The 23,040-nt window shown below is 35.7% G+C and overlaps 1 protein-coding gene and 1 long non-coding RNA gene across 2 annotated transcripts in view; both read left to right on the forward strand.

The window, feature by feature from the left end:
* kcnh3 (potassium voltage-gated channel, subfamily H (eag-related), member 3) overlaps positions 1-23,040 on the forward strand; it is a 93,449-nt gene that overhangs the window by 26,452 nt on the left and 43,957 nt on the right. The window lies entirely within an intron of this gene.
* Positions 1,689-4,868, forward strand: LOC113053232 (uncharacterized). The gene is made up of 3 exons (XR_003277193.1): positions 1,689-2,875; positions 3,233-3,298; positions 4,182-4,868. It is a non-coding gene; the product is annotated as an uncharacterized LOC113053232 (long non-coding RNA).

The raw sequence follows: 23,040 nt of genomic DNA on the forward strand, positions 1-23,040 counted from the left end.
AAACATGTGGTTCTCTCATGCTGAATCTTTATAAACCTGTGCCCGTTCTTTTCTTCTTCAGATGATCGCATGCAGGGTTTGTAGAAAATGACATGACCTGTGCATGACAGTCCTTTCTCGAGTGCTAGAGGTTGTGTCATTTTGCAGGCTATGTGAAAAAAGAGGCCGATGAATAGCACTAGCACTAACTGATAGCTTAACCTGCTTGTCCTTCTAGATACCCATGACAGCTTCAAAATGGCTCATCCACAGCAGAATTGCTTGGGATTTTTTCATGAAATCTAATATGAATCTTGCGGTCTTTACTGTAGTCTTCAGGAATCACTATATATATATATTTTTTTTTCCAGTCCTCAGTACCCGAGGGCGGGTAATGAGAGAGTGCCTCTTTCTTCTCCGGTTCAAGACATGATGAAAGTCTAGTACAGCCAAAACACCATTATCTAGATACATACTCATTCCCGACTTTATGCTGGTAACCAGCTGGGTCTGTTCTTAAAGGGATAGTTCACCCCAAAACTACAAATTCTAATATCATTTACCCATGTTGATCCTTCTTATTATTGTTATTTTTGAGTGAACTATCCCTTTAAGATTGACTGAAAATGTCCATTGTTCCTGAACAGCCAGTCTTTCCAACAGGATGTTGACCCCAGCAATGTAACAAATAAAAGACAACAGAAGATTTTCCAGAGGCAGCACTGTTCATTTATTCTGTTACCATGGTTACAACTTGCTCCTCCTCCTCATGTGACCACTACACTAGAACACACATGTTAGCATGTCTGGAGGGCTTTCATATATATGACAGTAAAAACTGACCCAGTTCAGCTCATTATCAGGTTATGTAAGTCCAAAGGTGAGAAGATGGAAGGGTAAGCAGCAGGTGGTCTTGAGATGTCTTGATGTTCAGTCGTGTATGACTCATATTGGATGCCAGTGCTTGGTCCGGAGGCTGGAAATCACTTCCTTTTGTTCTCCCAGAAGGCTGAACAGAGGGGATTAACTGGCTCAGGACTTTGGGGTCTAAAGCTGTTACTTCTGTCTTCGGTCACTGTCATCCCCCTGAGAAATTCTTGGTTCAATCATTGTCGTCTCTGCAAGCTAGCCTACAGCAGTGGACACTCTGGAGCATAGCTGTGTGTCCACAGAAAATAATGTGCTTAGAGAAAGTACAATATGTTGTTTTGGTTTCACATCAGTTCTGTGCCATAAAATAGTAGCTAATGTACTAATGATTAACCGGGGAAAACAAAATAAGTCCTGTAAGCAAATAGATATATACATAATAATTGTGTACCCTATGAATGGGACTAGACAATTTTCAGTAAAAAGGGCAAATGACAAAAATATTAATAAAAAAAAAAATCACAAACCAATACAGAGTAAGATTAATATTTAAATGTAAAAAATAGGTTAGATTACGGAATGATGTCTTTTGTGGGAATTTTATTGGGAATTATTTTTGTATTATTTTTAGCTAATGCACTAATGATTAAATGGAGGGAACAAAATTAGTAAATAAATAAAAATGAATGAATTAATGAATAAGAAGAGATATGCTAAATGGATGTGATGAGATTGTTTTAGATGGAAAATACATACACACATACACACATACACAAATAAATAAATGCAAAATAAATATGGATTAAAACTAATAATTCATATGGTTTAAAAATTGGTCATATTACCAATATATCAAAATATATCAGTGCCATTGATTTGTCTCAAGTTACACACCAGTAATATTGCCCGAAGACCTGGCTGTGAAACCAGGCCTTAAAGTTTTCCTCTAACTAGATGAAACATCTTGGTTATGTATGGTAACCCTTGTTGCCTGAAGGAGGGAATGGAGAGGTGACGTCGGTGACCAACGAATTGGGATATTGCTTCAATAGAACGATCTACTTTGAGGGTAAACTAAACGAGCCAATGCACATTGGCATGTAATTATTACATTCAGCTGCAGCTGATGATCGTGAGTATAAGGCAGCAGCAAGTGCAATGCATAACAGATTTTCGCTGATGAGCCGAGCCGGTGACCCTGCCTCTCAGTGGTGGTACAGCAGCCATAGCGACGGGACGTGACCAACGAATTGGGATTGCCTACCAAAGCACCATAGGTGCTTCCCCTTCCAGTGCACTGTGCAATCCACCTGTGGTCCTTTTTGGTGTAGGCCGGGGGTCACAACAAGTAGTTCCATTCACAATTGTCAAAGCACTACCCACTCAGTGAGACTGGTTAACACTGGGAAAACGTACCCATTCCAATTGGAACAGAGACACTGCCGAAGCTCCATCCTTCCTGTTGGCTCGTTTAGTTTACACTTTGACATTGGTCACCGACATGACGTCAAGAGTGACCAACTGAAAGGGAACCAGTGAAATCTCAGTGATCCAATACCTAATATATTCCATATCCAACTGGCTGCATTTGTGTCATGTGGTTCAGCTTTTTTTGCTAGAAAAACTCCCCAATATCTTCCATAACATTCTTGTGAGCCTTGCCAGTTTGTGCTTGCTTAAGATGCAGCATAACATTGCATTCAATATTCGGTCCTGATTTAGAAGAAAACAGTGGGAAAAATAGTGGGGATCCACTATTTGTAAACGGTGACATGAGCCGCGTCCGAAATCGCATACTTCCATACTATATAGTAGGCGAAAAACAGTATGCGAAGCAAGTAGTATGTCCGAATTCTTAGTATTCGAAAAACAGTAGGTGAGATGTACCCGGATGGCCTACTACTTCCTGCCGAATTCCGTAGTATGCATAGGATGGACACTTCTCTATCCCATGAGGCACCGGGAGAGGGCTCGTCATACTCAAATTCGAAAATAACGGAAAATCATGACGCCGCTGTTTTGAAGTGTAAGTACCTTATGGATAAATGCTGTTCATTGTGGTTAAAGCGTACTTGTTTAACATAATCCAAGTAAACGACTGATTTGTTAAAGCTTTACACATTGTAAACTGATGAGACTATTTTGTAAATTGAGTTTAAAAATATGTTTAATAATCATTATCGATCAGAGGCTGTGCCTCAGCTTGTTAAGGCTGCTTTCTACAGACGTTAAGTAATTTAATGATATAAAGTTACAAAATTTTAAGTAATTGAAACTAGTTAATTTACATTTTACTAGTGTTGATATTTTGATAAAAAAAATGTTGGATAACTTACAAGGCATAAATCATCAGTAATGTGTAAATCCTGTTCTGTTGTTACAGAGACTGATGAACACAATCTTGTTCTCATCCACTGATGAAACCCTATTCACTGGAAAGCATAATTCAGTAAGTATATGAATTAAAATTAATCTTAACTAACACACTCTTTACATGTATTTATGTTAGGATCATAAATGATTTATGCTGTTTTTTTTATATTATAATATGAATTTCCAGGTATTTTCAGTTGCTATTTTGTCAGTTGCAAAGTACTTAATAGCAAATAACTTTTGAAGCAGTTGAGTGCACTGATTTTGTAGCAGCTTTCAGTTGTTTTTTTTAACATCTTAAGAATGTTGTCTTGAGAATGGGTGCCACACTTTAGAGAAATACCCATACAAATTATTCTCTTTATGTATTTATTTATTTATTTTTCATTTCTACATGGATAAGAGCACAAAGCTTCAGAAAAAAAACCACATTAGCATTTTCATAAAGTAGTATAATAGAGCTTAAAGCAACAGCAAAAGGGAATTTCTTAAGACGTTTCTATAATAATGTCAGGAAAATAAACTTCAGCAGCTTCATTTCAGTAACTGTAGATGAGGACTTTAAATTTGGGAATCAAAAATGAGTGAAAAGAAGTGGAATTAAAAAATGTAACCCAGGGATAAAGTAATACATATTTTAAAATTAAACTTGTAAATATGTTGGTATGATATGTTATGTGGTATGTTTCTAGATTTTCAAATTGTAAAATTCCCAGTTATGAGTGTAATATATTTATGTGTATATATAAATACACACACGTTTAAATTTAAATACTTACATGTGTATTTATACATATTTATGTGATTTTATAGTATTTATATTTCTTAAATAACTAATATATGTATATCTTGATTTGACAGTCTTAAAATGACCTTCACAACTTACACAAGCTTAAACAATAGCACTATGAGAACATGAACTGATTTGCAGAGTCTTAACCTGTTCGACTGTCCTACAGGTAATCTGCTCTTGAAGAGCTGCACACGGTCACCTGCTGTGACACAGCTGTGGTCCGTTTGTCCCGCACATGCTCTTCTGTGCTGACTTCTGTGTTTTGGGGTTCCAGTGTATCATCGTCATGATCCTCCACAACTTCTGGATCAGCAATGTCCTCATTCAGAAGACGGAGGTTGTGGAGCACTGCACAGCATGCAGCAACATCTGCACAAAGGCAGAACTCACTTCCAGGGCCTTGAAGAAGAAGATGGAGCACAGCTGGTCTTCATCATCCTGAAGGCTCTCTCAACAATGTTCTGTGCACGAGCATCATTGGTGTTGAATCAAAGCTGTGCAGGATTCTGTTCAGGCTCTCTGTCTGCTGTGATGAGGCAGATGAACACTCACACAAGGACACACACACCATCTCCCAGATGTGTTTTCCTGCAGGTGGATAGGCCTCCAGAGTTCTTCAGCACCCTGGCATCATACACAGACCCGGGATACTCAACAAAGATATCAAGGTACTTACCATGGTGGTGACCTGCAGCTGAACAGAATGAAACCACTTCCTGTTGAAATAACATTGGGCTTCACTTGCTGGAGGTTCAGTTTGTATGTGACAGCCATCTATGGTGTCAGCTACCAGAAGAAAAGCTGCTTCCACTGCCTCCAGGTCATCTGTGGTGGAGAAGGCAATCAGCCTCCTCAAAATCCTCAAAATCCCCAATGTTACACAATGTTATGCAGCTCTTGGATGTCAAAGGCCAGTGACAGCAGCCTGCATGATGCTGTTCACATTCTGTAAATATGTAGTTTTTGTTTTTTAGAATAAAATTTCAATAGGTTACACATTTTTTTGCTGATATATCTATATCTAACTATATATATTTATATATGTGTGTATATTATCTATAATGTATATATTATGTATGTATTTACTATTTATGTATATATTGTGATGTGTGTATTTATGTGTATATATGTGTGTGTGTGTGTGTGTGTATTTGTCTAAGCATTCATTCAAGTTTATTAATTTATGTTCGTTTTGTGTAATTTTATTTGTATTTATTTATTACAATAAATTACTTTATATCCTTACATAAAATCAGTCTGTCATTCTGTTCACAGCTGTAGCTGCTGTTATTCTGAGGTAGAAAATTAAAAGCTAAATTTATTTTAGTAAAGGATTTACAAGCTGTCAAAGAAGGCATGATCTGCGAACAGCTGACCGACGCCTGCTTTGAATTGTTAATTCAAACGACATAAAAACGCAGACGAAAGCGGTAAGAAAAACGAAAAACATCACCGATGTTCGCTCAGTAGATTGGGCTCTTTAAATTTACGCGCTGTTGTGACGACGTATGTCACGTGACAATGTCAACATGGCGGATGTAGTACGTCCGAATTCCATTCATACTACCCACATTCATACTATATAGAACGTACTTTTCTAACGGTCGAGTAGTACGTTCAAATTCAAATGTAGTACCCAGTACGCAGTATTCGATTTCGGACGCAGCTATTGTCTTTGTGCTTGTTCGTAATCTCTTTACAGGCATTGTGGGAATTCCTGAAACGTTCCGTTGTCATATTTGATGTATGGACATGCGCCAGTGGAGAATTTTAAATGTGCTTGTTTCACCTGTAAGGGCAGTAGCTAATGATGATGAAGCTGGAATGGAATTAAAGACTCCATCCCTCCATCAGTGCCTGTTTAACCTCACAGTGAAACAAATGGCCCAGGACTCCTTCATCATGGCTCTCTGTCATTCCTCATTTCCTGTTTGGCACCTGCTCTCTCTTTGTACTGGTCTGAGGATGTGAGTTCAATCATTCTCTCCTCATTGAATTCTTTTCTAACTCATTCAGTACATTGCCTCACTAATACTCTTATATTTACTGGACTGTATCACTGTATCTCCATTTATTCTGATCGCGTCTCCGTTAGGCTATATCAGCCTTGTTTTTTGATGCACAGTAATCTGCTGCTCTTTTCCCTCCTCTAATTTCTCTGCTCTCCTTCTCTCAATGACTCATATCTTTGTAGAAGAGGCAGAGCAATTTAGGAGCGTGCTCCGCCAGACAAGGCTCAAATGAAATGGCTCTTTATCAGCTGTGCACACTTATTCTCGCTCTGTCTGATGAGATGCCTGTAGTGGACCCCTCGACCTGTCCCTCACCTTATGCTCTCACAAAATTATCATTGCGCGTGAGACAAATGATTTGATCTTTCTTTATCTCCTTGTACACAGTATATGTCTTCCCGCTGAGAGCTGAAACATCATCCTAGAGGTAAATGTTATTGGTCAGAGGTTGCTGTAACATAATTTGGATGTTTACGACATTACCCAAGCAAGTTCAAGACGATAAAGAAACAAATTCCTTTAGCTTTTTTCCTGTCCAATTTCAAAGATGTACATTAAGGTACACTAAAATATATTCTGATTGGCTGTAATTGTCACATGACACAAAAGTTTTGCGTTCTGTTTAGGACAGTCATATTGCTTATTGCTGGAAGTATTATTATTATTATTGTTTTTTTTTTGTATGATGTTAACTGTAATCACAATTTGCATAATATTACCAATACAGCAATATAAAACATGTGGCTGATACTAACATTCTGTAATATTTTGTCTTAAATAAAACATTAAAAGAGTAAGTGTGACATTACAGAAAATGAATTTGTAAATGTAAAAATAAGGGAAATGAGCAGGCACTCCTACAAATCTATCACATATACATCCCTTATTGAATGATACCTTTATATAAAAAAATCTTCAGGTCTGACTTCTAACTGACATGATATTGATATATTGATTTCTAAAAATGGATTTGGATAGCTTACATAATTTGATATTGGAAGAAAAAAAAAAAACCTTTGCGTTCTTTAAGTATCTTGACATATCTAGGCACAATGTGAATTAAGCATTGTTAAGATCTCTTCTGAAAGGCTGAAGAAATCAAATTTGAAAATACTGGGGGTGTACTCAAGAGAATAACATAAAGTCTCCATTTAATCTTATTGTTTTCTAAAAAGAACAATTAAGGTGAAAATGATCTCTTTGTGTTACCTTTACTTTGTTAATTCTGTTGTATTGCTTAACATCTTGTCATGTTTTTTTTTCTGCTCCGAATGTCCTTGTGTCCTCTGTTCCCTGTTCTCCTTAATCATCTGTGTCAGATGTTCTTTCACTGAACTCATTGCACTATTGATTTTCTGTACCTCTGCAGTTAGTACTATCACTCTACACTCTGCTCCTCATAAATATTCATCCTCATGCTTTCAACATGGTCCAGACAGGCCTCCACATCCTCTTAGCCTATTAGCCGACGACTATTGGCCGAAATGAGAGAGTCTCCAAGAAACATGCAGATTGAGAGGAATTTACAGTATGGAGAATGCCATATCATGAGTTTGACTGCTCTAACAAGAGATGAGGCATTTGTGAAAGAGGAAAAATAAACTAGAACACAGGTCAAAGCTATTGATTGAATGGCAGGAGCTGTGTGGTTGTTCATTACTCTTCCTGTTGTGTTTCATTCAATCTGGATGGTGCAACGTTCAACGAATTATTTGTTGATTGGCAAATTTCTTTTGGGATTTCCGAGAGTGACAGGCCACCGATTCCCTGGAGATTTGTTATTTTCATCAGAATTGAGATCATTAAGGATTAGCTTAGCTTCATGCTTAGCTAATAGGGAAGAATGTTTTACACACCCAATCCCAATGAAGAAGAGGTTCTCTGTTGACCAAACACACCAGATGGTCACATGACACATTTAAATAAATGAACCAATCAAAATCTTGCCACTCCGTATCAATCAATTAAAATTACACGTACAACATGTTTATGTTTAACTCGATAAAACACAGAAGCTTACCTTCACCCAGCCCAATTACCAGACCAGTAATATACCTCACGCCGCATCTGGGGATATGGAGAATGATATTACTTCGTCCACCAGCTCACTCCACAGGGTTTTAAATTACATTCCACCTGTCACCTGTTCCTGGCAGCTGAGGGCCACAAAGTGAGGGCAAACAAAGTGGCATGAACCAGCAGGCAGCCAGGAACAGGCCTACAATAGAGGAAAAGGGCACCACTCTTGGGTTTCCATACACTGGCTCTTTGTGAGTTGTTTTTTTGTGTTTGGACAGGCAAGAATATATATTTATAATTTATTTATCCTCAGAAATCTGTCTCAGTAGTTGGCTACTTCACTTCAGACTTGAGTCTCATTCAATTTCAGACACCTGTTTTATTTGCTTTTGTGTGATTTTACTTTACTTTATTCTCCTTATTTTGTTCCTGTACCAGCCATTTGAGCAGATGTAAATGCAGACAGCACATATCATCTTAGCTGATTTCTTTGATGTCACTTCTCTCATCTTTCTTTATAATATCTGGCTTTGTGTAATTGAATTGCCCAACTACATCGATTAGCACTCTTTCACTCTGGAAAAAGATATTTTACTATCTGATGTTAATGTTACTTGACTAAAAGGCAGGATATCAAGGTATGCCCAGACCAGATTTGTTTTTAAAATTATTATTATTATTATTATTATTATTTTTTTTTAACTTCTGCAGCTTTTACTAGCCGCCTTCAGAACCCACAAGGTGCTGCTGATAACATTGTAGTTAGGGAGTAATCTCTTTTAAATACAACTTAAGCTTTATGAACAGCATCTTTGTCCTTGCTGTCATAATTTCCCCATGCACTTACAATGGAAGTCTGTTAGGCAGCACTACTTCAATAAAATAAATAAAATAAAGGATAAAATATAAAAATAAAATAAAATAAAATAAAATAAAATAAAATAAAATAAAATACAGCCCATCACATTTTGTTTGCATGATACTAGTGTCATAAAATCACTTGGTAACGTGTTTGTACAAAGTTAAATAATATTGAACAATTGTAAACCTGGTAAAAACATCACACAAGGACACAGGATTTATTAATGAAGCACTTTGTAATGGAACAAATCCCATAAGAATTAACTTTGTAATGCAAATCTAGAGCTTCCTCCTCTCAGAAAAGCTCATTTTCACTTTAACTGACAAGTCAAAATAATTTTCTGTTACAGACACAACATGCTACAGATGCCTCCCAAAGAGGATTCATTAAAAGATAAAAAAAAAAACAAGAACAATTTGTGTCATATAAAATCAATAATGTGTTCACATATTTATACAAAAAAACTGTACTTTTAAGTTAAGTTTGATCATATAGAGAAACTTCTTTCAAAATCATAAAAAATATTACAGACCTGTATCAACTTTTCAATTGTCTGCTCATGGAGGCAGTGGTTCTGGTCCATGATGAGCAGATTTAACGGAGAGGACATGAGATCTGCCACTCGTCAAAGCATATAATTGACCCATGATTGTCCCTGTATCCATGTCATGGCAGCTCGCAGTGCTGCCTCTCCACTAAATCATTTTAATTAAGAGCCTTTACAAAATCAAATGCCTGGGAAGGAAAGGGCTCGGGTGACGGGTCTTTTTCTTTCTCACACATTTCATGAATGATAAGTGCAGGTGTTGAAGAGCTCTACCAATGTGCCTCTCACATTATGTCATGAGAGCTGATTTCCTCTTAGGAGTACATGAAAAGTCCCACTGCTTGTCTGTGACTCTTCACGCCATTCTGCATTCGTTATCTGTTGCCCCAAGGTAAAGGACAGTGTCTTATCCCACAATGACAAGCGTTACCTGGTGATTAATTCAACTGGCTGACACATAAAGGTTAGATATTTAGTCACTGTCTGTCTCGCGTGAATCTGACAGTGACGGGATATTTTAATGTTGATTACATTTGCATGTTCAGACATAGCTCTCAGAATTCAAAACCCTGACATTAATACAAAGGAACTGATGTTGTGTAGATCTACAGTACTTCATTATAGCAGACACCCTAATATCATGAAAATATATATATTTTCCTTTTTTTTTTTGTAGTTATACTAAAAGTACTTTAAATTTATGGGGAAACTTTCAGAACTGAATATTTTTTCCCAATCCAAAAAGCCAAAATAAGATTTATTTCTGATAAGTTATGCAGATTAGTTATGCAGGTTAATATCAACTGTGTAGGACCTGACAGCACCCAAAGCCCATATGTGAGTGCAGCAAAGCAACTGTTGAATATGTGACAAGGGTATTTGCATAAAAGTTTTACAGTCAAGGCAGAAGAAACCGACCATTTCATTTTATGGCTTAATCATAATTTCATTTTTATGTTTAGCACAAAAATTTAACTAACTTTGTTAAACAGATATTTTATTGTATGATAAGACCTTGAGTTTGTTTCTTTCTTTATTAAATTGCAAGAGTTTCATTTTTTTTTTTTCATTTTTTTTTTTTTCAAGTTTAAAAAAGGGTCATATTTGAATGCACTGTACAGAATGTTCTTTGTCTGTTTACAAGATGCTCAGTACGCTCAGTACATTCAGATATAGAAAGTACTAACCAAATCTATTGCCTGACATTTTGGGGTCATTAACAAACAGAAATCTTGACTTTGACTTAAGAGACAAGGAGGGCTAGGACTTTTTTAAATAAAAAAACAAAGCAGCTTCAAATAGTGACTTATGCCATTATATAAAAATATTGAATATATATGTATTTTTTTAAATTTGTCTGAAAATGGATAGCTTACCCCCCCAAAAATAGTAAAAATAAATAAATACATAAATAAATAAAAACCCTCATGCAAACCTGTATGTGTTTCTTTTCTTTCTTGTGTGAAACACATTTAAAAAAAATAAAAGAATCAAATTTAAAATGACATGAGGTTGAGTAAATGATAACAGAAATATATATATATATATATATATATATAATTTGTGAAATATCCCTTTAGGCACATATCTAAACACAATATCACGGTTGTCTAGAGTGTAAAAAATTAGGTTTTGCGTACTTTCAAAGTTATTTTATTTGATATAAAATCACTTTAGTGTGATTTCACCGGCTCACTCAAGGGATCCTTGTCTGATTTGCTCTTTATGGCAGTTACATTTGTCATGCAATTTCAAGGGTTGTTCATTTTGGTGTGATTTTCATTATCCGTCTCTCTTTACGACCTCTAACTCTCTCTCACTCTTTAACCACTAAAGCTTAATAATGTTCACCCTTGTGCTCTTAATTAATTTATGTCATATAAAAACAATACGCCTCTGAAATCCTTTGCTTTGATCTTAATCACATCAGAGATTAAGTACACCCTATTTTTGTGTCTGAATAAAACAAATCCAAATCACAGAGTCAATGTTAATCAAACCATTTTGATTAACAGCTTTTTGAGAGTGTGATAATCTGAATTTAATCTTGCTATTAGATATTACACCTAATATATATCAAAGAATATATATATATATATATATATATATATATATATATATATAAATATATAATATATAATATATAATATATATAAAATATATATAAAATATATATAAGTATATAAAATTATATAAAATATATATAAAAAGTTTTATAGATGCTGGAGGACAGCTAGAATTTCACACTGTCATTATGACACTGACTGCTCTGATCAAAGTGGCTTTGAGAGAGAGAGAGACTTTGGTGACCCAAGTATGCGAGCGCAGTCTTATCTGACAGGAATAACATACAGAGTCAAGACAGCAATGTTACCGTGGCTACCTCCTTCTGTACCATGACAAATTAATGATCAACACAGTTTTAGTGCTTGTGGACCAATTAATGCAGTATTAGAGGGTTTAGAGGGTGTGTTCACTGGGTGTATGTGTCTCTCTCTCTCTCTGTGTGTGTGTAATTAGATGTGAAGGAAGGCTATTCAATTCAAACATACACACCTTTCAGTGTTGTGCAGTCAGTTCAACATGTACACGTTCTGTTTCTAATTTCTTTTTCTTCGTAAGATTATTGCACTTGATTATTGACATACTGGGCAGAAGGGAAACCACGGTCAGGTAAAATCATCTTGAATCCAGTTGCTGAGGTCTAGTCAGAATAGCTGTTCCAAAAACAAGGATCTTTAGTCAGTGGAATCCTGCTCAAAAGACCAGCATGCATTCAGTGTTGGTCCAGGGTTTGCACTGATTAGTCCAGTTTTCATGCTGTGTGACTAGGATATCCACATAGTTTACCTGCATTGTTCTGTCAGTGTATTCAAAATATCTTTCAAACAACATTTTTATAACAAGTTTTAGAAGAATTATTTATTATACTGTACATGTTCACACAGACACCATTTACCATTTAAATAAGGCCTTTATTCTGAAAAAGTGTTTTACATACACCATGGAGTACAACTATTGGAATATACTATATTTTTTTATAATTTAATCTAATCTTTCATTTATATTCATGTCCTTAGACAAGAAGGTGAGAGATTAATTGCAAAGGTCACCTTTGTGAATTTCAGACTGCTTTCAAATTATTTGTGTATTAACTGATGTTTTTAGCTCTTCCTCACTACAAAAACTTGTCCTTGACATCTTACAGCACAGTTGCCTGTTATATTGTGCTGTGCACTTAAGATATATGAAGACTCAAATAACTATTACAAATATAACAATAAAATATGATAAGCAGCTAAAATGAAAATTCTAAATAAAAATTCATGATGCTTACTTAATTAGAATATGAGCAATTCACTCCACAGAATTTATTCTGAATCTGATTATTTTTGTGTATGGAAATCTGGTCATTCATTCCTTCATTTTACTGACATACTGGTGCATGAGAAAAAAAAAATGTTTGTTGATGTGCATACAGTATAAGACCATTTTCAGTTTCTGCCTTTATGAATTCTGATTCGTTCATCAGATTTACCACAGGATCGGATCCATTGAATTTAACATTAAATCTAATTTTAGGGCATTACAAATTATGATTATTTTAGTCAGAATTTGTGTATTTATACTAAAATATCTACGCATCCCCAAACAAGATGAATTTAAGTAACGTTAAATGAATTAAATATGATATTGAATAATATATTAAGAGGTATTTTCAGAGATTATATCTTGAAAATTAAAGATTTTCTCCACCCCCTTGGAAAATATATTAATTTTCTTGTTTTAAGCATACTTCTCAAATTACTTTGTAATATTTATGTTTTAAAAAAAAAAACATTGAAAAATAAATGTAAAAAAGATAAAAGTTAAAATAAACTTATCTTGTTTTAAAGAGAATGAGATATTTTTATATAAAGAAGACAAAACAATTTTTATTTATTTAAATTATGCAATACGTCCAAAGCACAACTTGGAGTACAGCTATACAGCCTTTAGGTTTTTTTTTTTTTCATACATTTTACGTCTCACTTACAGTACAATTGTCAAATGGTTGCAATATAGTCAGTTAATATTCCCTGACACTCTTTTTCCTGCCATGTTTGAATAGAGTGCTAACTAACATTATATCACAAATAACCTATACCTATAGCATTCTTGGAAAGAAAACAGCGTGAGAGACCATTCATTGGAGACTAACAAGAACTGACTCGCCGTCACGATCGCACACTTCATGCAGAACACCTCAGAATAAAATGAATGGAAAAAATTACCCATGAGCTAGTCTGATTTTTCAGTACTGTTGTCATGCATTGTAGCTATTATTACTGGTCTAAAAAATAGTGAGCTCTTTCAGAGAGGTGAGGAGATGGTTTAGGCTTTGATGGAAGTACAAACTGAAAAGCAATGAGCGGGAAATGGAATGTGTGAAAGAGAACAAAGACTGGTGTTGAAACACCATTAAGATGACTGTTCACAGTAGACGCCAGCATAAGAGCAGAGATAACATATGAGTGCTTTAATATAATTTTTAGGGAAGGTTATATAATTGGCTGCTAAATATCAATCTGTGCATATTGTAATAACATATTTATACCTACATATTTTCAAAACTCCAAAAACATACCTATATTTATTCAATTCACATTCCCGTCGAATTGAAGAGTTTGGCGTTAAAACACCAAAAACTGCTATTCTTTTTCATGCAGATTATCAGTTAATAATTTTTGTGGGGTTTCTTGCACAGTACTATTTTATAAACTCAAAACACTTTTCTCCCATATATTTGACTTTTCTAACATAAACTTGCTTGGTAGCTCACCTGGTACAGCACTGCACTTTTGTCCCTGGGCACGAGTCATGACACTCGATTAAAGAAGGGTAGAAGCAAAATTAAATGGCATGGTTGCTTCAGTAAATGCATTTTCATTTCATATTTGCATTTTTAACACTATTGGTTAAGTTTAGCATAGAGGCTAGTGTAGGTGGTATGTTAATTTTAGTATTTTTATTTTATTTACAGCGTTATATGTTTTTGAACAGCCGTTAAAAAAGTATTAAATATGGCATCTGAATGAAGTTTATCACTAGCATGCTATTAGTTAAGCCAAAATGATCAGCACACTGGACCTGTCCTCTTCTCAGAAGCACTGCTGATTTGTCACATATCAGCAGGTTTAACCGTAGTGGTCAGTGTAATCATTAGTTTGATAAAATGGTCATGACTTTGTCACTTTATGCAATTAAGACTTTCTCTCAGCTCCGTTATCTCAGTTTTGCTGGAAATACCAGCTTGAGGCCATTGTCCCTCATCTCCCGCCAGCAACCTGCACGCGCAAAAGAAGAAACCAGCTGGAGATGGAGGCTTTTTTCCTGTCTGTTCTTTTGTTTGCTTCTTTCACACGAACAAAACCGTAATTGTTGTAAGACAACACCTTGACTGTTATCACATCAGGGTAATTCTATTAACAATCATGCAGTCAAATAACCTGCAAAGAATATGCACATAATGAAGAATATAATATCACTCTTTGTTAATCCCCCTCTTTCCTATTAGTCGGTTCAGAGTAGTGTGCTATTTATCTAGAGCTAACCATAAAATATGTTTAAAAAAAGTGTGGATCTGATCTAAGATCTGCTTGCAGCATTTCACCCCCTAGCAGTCTGTAGACACAACATCTCAGCTATGGTTAAAAATAGGATTTACAGAAAGTAAAAAAAAAAAAAAAAAAAATGTTGTGTGTGTAATTTCATAACACTCAGGCTTGTTAAGGCTTGCCACAGGTCAGAAATACTTCATAAATGGCCCACAGATATTTTTATGGGTCCTTTCATAACATCCTTATTTTCATAAGTTAAAAGTCTTTAAAGTATTTTAAAAAGTCTGTAAAAAAAATCTATATATATATTTATATATAATTTTATATAGTATGTATTGTTACATCATATGGTACCCTCTTTGTACACAACATTACCATGATGAAAAACCATTGCTAAAAAAATGCATATTTAATATAAAAATGTTCACCAGTGTTAATGTGTGCATCTCTGTGTAGTGCACATGAGAGACAGTGTAGTGCGTGTCTCAGAGACAGCCTGTACCTGGTTCTTTCAAGCCCCACCCTCCTTCCTCTCACCATAGCAACCAAGAAAAACAGAATGGGTACCTGTCGCTTGGCAACATGGCCTGGTATATCCAAGCCACAAGCTGCTGGAACAGAGAGCAGATTAACAGAGAAAGTGTGATAGCTGCCAACAAACAGCGACATTAACACTCAATGCAAGTGGGTGTCTGTGTGTGAACATGTGGGTATGCGAGATACTCGGGCACAAACACACAGCCACACTTACAGTATACACACTGGTAAGTACCAGCAATCGCTTGTGTGTAAAGTGAATGTACACTTTTTTGAAAGATATAACTCAGCTGAACTCTTCAGTCTGTCTCTAAGCGGTGCTTTTCAGCTGCTATGATCAAATTCATATTAAATGCATTAGTTTCTATTTCAAGCTACCTTCAGGTGAATGAAGCTTGGCATACAGCTAGTGTTTGATTTATGTTCCTTGTGTCTGAATAAAAAGTTTCCTGTGTGTATGCAGACGGGACGTTTGATTATACCTGCTGGACCTGTATAGATGTTTTACAAATATGCATTTGAGTTATGAATCCCTTGATTTGTTGAGAAAGGAAAGCTATTTTCCAGCTGTTGTCTATTTTAGGAATGTGAGCTCACAGTGGGAATCATTTTAGTGACTATTTTTTCTAAGTCAAATGATCTGATCTTAAAATAGAATTTTCCTTCGAACCTTCAATGGCAGGGGCCGGATTAAAAAAACATTCTTTAGAAAAAAAAAAAGTTTTCTTAACTGCCATGTTAGAAAAAGTTAATTGTTCTTAAGAAAAAACATAAGAAGAATTCAAATTCTTGAAAAGAAAAAATCATCTTAAACAACAACTTAAAGTTAGGATAGCCCCAGGCTTGTCTTCAATTCCTAATAGTACGCATTTCAAATTAATTGTTATATTAAAGCATTACAACAATGCTAGCTACATAGTACAGAGTAGAACTAAAGTAGGGATGTGTATAAGTTGGGGGTGTAATGGTACGCAAAATCACGGTTCGGTATGTACCTCGGTTTTAAAGTCACGGTTCGGTTCATTTTCGGTACAGTAAGGGAAAGAAATGGAAACATTAAACTGCAGGTTGTTCATTACTATAAACTTTTCTTTTTTTTTTTACAATTTGTTTACACTTTTTAAAATACTTTTTAATAAAATATATATAAAATAAAAAAATATAAAAATAAAAAAGAATAAGAAATAAAAAACTGCTGCAAAGTTCTCCACTAAATAAAATACTCTCAGTCTCAAACCAATATCATATAATAAAATATAATGAAAAATATAAATAAATAACTATGATTACAGTGTAGCATTACAAATCCCAGCTTGTAGGCTTGCTCATATTTAAAAAAATATATATAACTTTTCCAATGTGTAAAGTTGCAGCATCAACAGTTTCAGTTTTTAGACCTGCTCAGATTTCGTTATTGCATTGGACTGATCGGAATTAAGAGCAAAGGTCTGATTAAATGGCGACGGGACCTGCGTTTGAATTACAGCCGTCTTTTCCAAGTTGTAGCGATGTTCACACCCGTGTGATGCCTTTTGAAAACCTTAGGCCGGTGACACACTGGTATATTGCACCTGTCAAACATAGTCTATTTTGCCGTCAATACTGTTGACGGTGTCCTTTATCAGTAGGCTTTATATTTATGCTCAACATGAAGTATAGATATTGTTGTCGTGAAGACAAGATCCTGGTCTGTCGGCGGCCTCCCTCTATGTCATCTACAGTAGCAGCAGTGCACCATCACCGAGTCAGGCACGATTCTGGTGTGTAAAGACACAGAAAACGCGAGGCAGCCGTCACACAACTGACAAGCAGCAGAAACGCCACGCTCACGCCACGCAGCCAGTTTGTCACCGGCCCTAGAATCAGCTGCAGGGCGGGATTTGCGCTGAACGCGGAGACTTCCGCCACTTAATATGTTCGTTTGGAAACACGAAAATGTACCTATGTTCCACGCAAAAAATATTGCATTCGGTCATTCGGTACACACATGCACCGTACCGGAAGCCCTGTACTGAAATGGTACAGTACGAATACACATACCGTTACACCCCTAGTATGAGTTACCGGAAACGTTCCCTCGGAAGAGAGCACAAAATGAATGAAACAGTGAAACAGAATGTTTTCATGAATCCAGCCCCTGGGTGAACACAAACCCTCAGAATATCAACATCGACTCTCCCCAACCCGCTTCAAAATAAGTTTCAGAATGACTGATTGTTTTCTGTTTTTTCCTAAATACACTAAATGATGTGCTGTCATCTCCAGAACCTCATACGGTTCATATTTCATGCACTTGATTGATGGCATTTCACCTTGTTATTCTTGCAGTCATGAAAAATCTTTGCTATTGACTTAAGAACTTTGATTTACACAAGCTTTTCATTATTAAATAGGCCTCTTATACTAGTTGAATACAGCTACTTGTTGGACATTGGCTTGTTTATTGCAGTTTGGACACAGGATACTTTTTGTTTAGTGTTATCGTCTATTCATGATCTTAGGGGGATTGTGTTTGTTTGTATAGACTTTAACCTTTGGATGAAAAGTTTAAACTGTTCTTTAAGTCATTGAGATACACAGTATGTGTTTTTTTGATCAGATAATGTGAGATGAAAGAGATTTTCTTTTAAGTCAAATGAATTAAAAACTCACTGGCAAAGAAAAACACACTTAAATAATTTACACTCCTGTTCAAAAGATTTATGTTTTTGAAAGAAGTCTCTAATTTTCTTACCAAGGCTGCATTTATTTGATCAAAATAAAGTAAAACAGTAATATTATAAAAATGTATTACAATTAAAACACAAAACTGTTTACTATTTCAATATTTTAATATTTTAATATTGTAATTTATTCCTGTGATGAAAAGCTACATTTTCCCCAGCCTTTATTCAAGTCTTAAGTGTCACATGATTCTTCAGAAATCATGTGACACTTAATTCAATACATCCCTTAATATCACCCAAAACTGAAGACTGGTGAACTAATGAGCTAAAATTGACAATGATACATATGTTTTATTTATATAATGTTTTTCCTGGTTACATAACCATTTATGAGCCATAGGCTAGTATAATACCTGGAAATATTTCAAAACAATATATCTCAAATATATCGAAACACCAAAGCAAACAGGCAGGAGGGATTTGTCACCTCGGTGCAATCATACCTCTAATCCCTCAATCTTGAGGGTTATAACAGTGATATCAGCAGTGGACGGTCATTTATTGACATACTTTTCCAAACAATTGCGTACAGAGGCTGGATATGATGCTTTTGTCTAGAATTACCATTTAGTTTTGCACTTAATACTTATATAGATATATATTATAGCTTACTATTAAAGTAACACTTGCAGGTAATATTGAAATCATATAGATATACCAGAAAATCTTTTTGTGCATATGTACTGAACTAGGATATGTGTTTCTGTGACAGTGAGATAGAGAGAACTGCATGAATATGGCTGTGTTTATCTGCTTAATGCATATATGAAATAATTTTCTAAATTCTTGAATGTAACTTGGTGGCCTGCATGATGTAAGCATTCTTCTGTTTATGTGTGATCGCTCCATGCATGTTCATACACACACACACGCACATGCACACACACATGCTGAAATGAAGACTTCTCCCACACAGTCCTCTCCATTTTCCTTTCATCTCCCATCACATCCCCAACATCCTGCCAAGTCTTGTCATTTCCATACTGGCTTCCTGTCAACGTGTGTCATTCTTAGTTTTCCCCCACCATGCCATCTGCCAGACATAGTCCCCCATCCTAAGTGAAACCGGCGCCCATTGAAAAAAGATGCCCTGAACATTTCCTGTCATGCTGCCCAGTCTGTGAGTCAACATACTGCCTTTAAAGAATGTGTATCGCCCGTCAACATGGCACAGATCCGTAGCTATTTCCTGTTTCACCAGCACTTTAAGGTGTTGAAAGATTTTCTTTCTGATTTAAGATTTTATTTTTGTTCACACAGAACACATTAATAATCACATAGCAACACCCTGGCAACCACCCAGAACACCCCAGCATCGTGTTGGCGTGTTTTGTGTAGGAAATCACTCACATTTTCATCAGAATATCTAAAAATCCAGTTTCTTTCTCACAAAAGATCTCTATGCATAGCTAATGCAAAGTTAGATTGAAGAAAAAGAGATTATCCTCTTAGAAGTGCATTTCATCTTCTACTGCTCTCTAAAGACACGAACAGGCTTTGTAACAGCAAGAAGGCGGGAAACAAAAGTATAAAAATATCCATTTCTTGTTTTATTAGAGCTCTCTTGCTGCATCCCAGATAAGAGAGGACACGTTTGAAATGGTTTCCACTCTCATCAAATCATGTAACAAACCAGATTTAATTGCATTGTGTGTCTATAATAAGGTGAATGCTCTAAGGTCTTTATGTGCCATACTGAAGTGTTCTCCTGCTTTATTTGCGAGGAGTTTTGTCTGTCTGTCTCCCTCTCAAAAGTCCTCTTTCTTTTTTTGCTTTCACACTCTCCCTCTCAAACACCCTCGCACAGCTCCACTTGGCCTCTTCAAGAAACGAGCACTCTCTACCCATCCTGGGCTTCGTTTAGACATCTGTTCACTGCATCTTCTCTTTTAAGGGCCTGATGTTTAACATCATTTACTGAATCGCTGATTGCTGATTTATTTGTATTTTGTGTTTGTTTGTTTTGATCTCATATTCAGGCTAGCAAAATAACAAACTTTGGTAAAAAAAAATAAAATAAAAAAAGTTAATGTATAAAGTTTATTTTGTTAACAACATTTAGTAATAGATTTTACACATTTGTGTCTGTTCTCATTAATAACAATCAATGTGATGTAAAACAACAATGTAAAAATGTATTGCTAATTGATTCATTTTAGCTAATGCATTATCTAACATTAACAAATGAGACCTTATTACCAATTATGCATTTTAATAATAAATAATAAAAATAATACTTATAAAAAAACTACACCATTAGTTTGTAACATCTGCATTATGCTCATTCCAGACAAATAGCAATGAATTTGAGTAGATGTTATCTGATGTAATCTGTAATGTGCTTTATTTAATTAGAAAGAGGGCCCGTTTAAGATGAAAAATAATAAAAATGATGTAATTCAAATACTCAGATGTTCTACAAACCCGATTCCAAAAAAGTTGTGACACTGTACAAATTGTGAATAAAAACAGAATGCAATGATGTGGAAGTTGTGGATGTTGTTCTAGAACTTGGATATACCTTTCAGCATTGATGGTGCCTTTCCAGATGTGTAAGCTGCCCATGCCACACACACTCATGCAACCCCATACCATCAGAGATGCAGGCTTCTGAACTGAGCGCTGATAACAACTTGGGTTGTCCTTGTCCTCTTTAGCCCGCATGACATGGCATCCCAGTTTTCTAAAAATAACTCAAATTTTGATTCGTCTGACCACAGAACAGTTTTCTACTTTGCCACAGTCCATTTTAAAGTTTTGGTCCAGAGAAAATGGCTGCGCTTCTGGATCATATTTAGATATGGCTTCTTTTTTGACCTTCTGAGAGAAACTGCCACTCTGAGAGGCTCTTTTTCTACCCAATCATGTTGCCAATTGACCTAATAAGTTGCAAATGGTCCTCTAACTGTTCTTTGTATGTACATTTAACTTTTCCGGCCTCTTATTGCTACCTGTCCCAACTTTTTGGGAATGTGTAGCTTTCATGAAATCCAAAATGAGCCAATATTTGGCTTGACATTTCAAATGGCTCACTTTCAACATTTGGTATGTTATCTATATTCTCTTAGAAATAAAATATAATTTTATGAGATTTGTAAATTATTCCACTCATTTTTTTACTTTTTTGGAATAGGGTTTGTGTTTAGCATCTGGTTAAACTCGATTGCAGGTGGTTGATGAATAAGACTGAGGTCAACTGTTTAGTGAATATGCCACTGAATGTTGTTTGCACTGGTATAGCTAATGACATTTCTGAATAATGGAATGTCTCTATTGTCCTGTTGCTTTAAGGATGGCAGAATTGAGTTAATTTGTATTAAATTATTAGTCAGTCTGACGATTAATGAATGTTCTCTATCACTTACACAACCCTTACTTACATGCTCATCCTTTAACACCATGGTTTTAGCCTTCTCTCTCTCTCTCTCTCTCTCTCTCTCTCTCTGTGGGTGTGCTTCTTTTTATGACTGTTGTATCAGTGCCTCTCTCCCTCTCTCTCTCACTCTCGCTCACTTTCTAGGCTATAATCAGCAGTGTGTGGGGGCCGTCCCCATACTTCTCCCAGGGCTCTAGGGGCCAGTGAAAGAGCTTTGTGTTTTAGAAAGAAAGAGAAGCAATGAGAGAGAGACCTGTGCATTCAGCTTGGTAATTATGTTGCCAAAGTGCCACTGTCTAAATTGCCTGCTGTCTGCATTTTACTTTTTTTCCATGCTCTGTTTTTAGAAAGAGACGAGGTGGAAAAATGGCAAAACAACAAGCGTCTCTATGTCTTTTTTGTTTTCTGTTGTTATAGCCCATCAGTGTTTTGATGTAATGCAAAAAAAAAAAAAAAAACATATATAAAAGTCAACCTCAGCTGCCTAAACTATCAGATTTGGCACAACACTACAAACTCCATTCATGTTATGTATTGCCCTTGGCACAGAAGATTTGTTCAAAGACACTTAGATTCTCAGCCTGAGTCGATCTTGGACCTGGAGGCACAAACTACAATGGCCCTGAAGGGAACAACACAATGACATTTTGGTTTAAAAACAAACACAACAGCAACAACTTTCTTTTGTTCTTGTTTGTATTGTTCTCTGAAATGTGCCAAAATAAAAGCAGAAGTATCTCATGTTCACCAAGGCTGCATATATTTGATCAGAAATAAAAATAGAAATATTGTGAGATGTTCTAAAGCTCTGTTTTCAGAAGCCGTTCTTCAGTGTCACATGATCCTTCAGAAATCATTGTAATATGCTGATTCAGAGCTCAAGAAACATTTCTTATTAAGATCATTGTATTTAATTTTTTTCAGGTTAGAAAAAAAAAACACTATACCAGATCAACCTGACGAGTTGAAACCAGCTAGGGCCACCATATAGAAACACACAGTTCAGTTGCATACAGTTCCACCAGCTTGCTCTGCTAGATACTCTTCAAATTGTTGTTTGGCCAAAATGAATTCCCACATTTTCATGAATACAACATGCATGAAAGAGAGCTTCTGTAGCTAGAATCATTTGCAAATATGTCAGGCTGTTGTTTGTTTTTAAACTGTATCTTTCAGGGGTTTGGTTAACATGCACACACTCATGTGTTATTTATATAAGGAATAACATATCACAGACTACACAAAAATAATAGGGTTAGCAAATTATACACCCTGTCCACCAGCTAGTGATAAGTAGAAACCATTCTGGCTGAAAAACAGCCACTGTCAAATGCTTCACGCAAATT

Source organism: Carassius auratus, chromosome 34 (genome assembly GCF_003368295.1).
Source record: "Carassius auratus strain Wakin chromosome 34, ASM336829v1, whole genome shotgun sequence".
Classification (NCBI taxonomy): domain Eukaryota; kingdom Metazoa; phylum Chordata; class Actinopteri; order Cypriniformes; family Cyprinidae; genus Carassius; species Carassius auratus.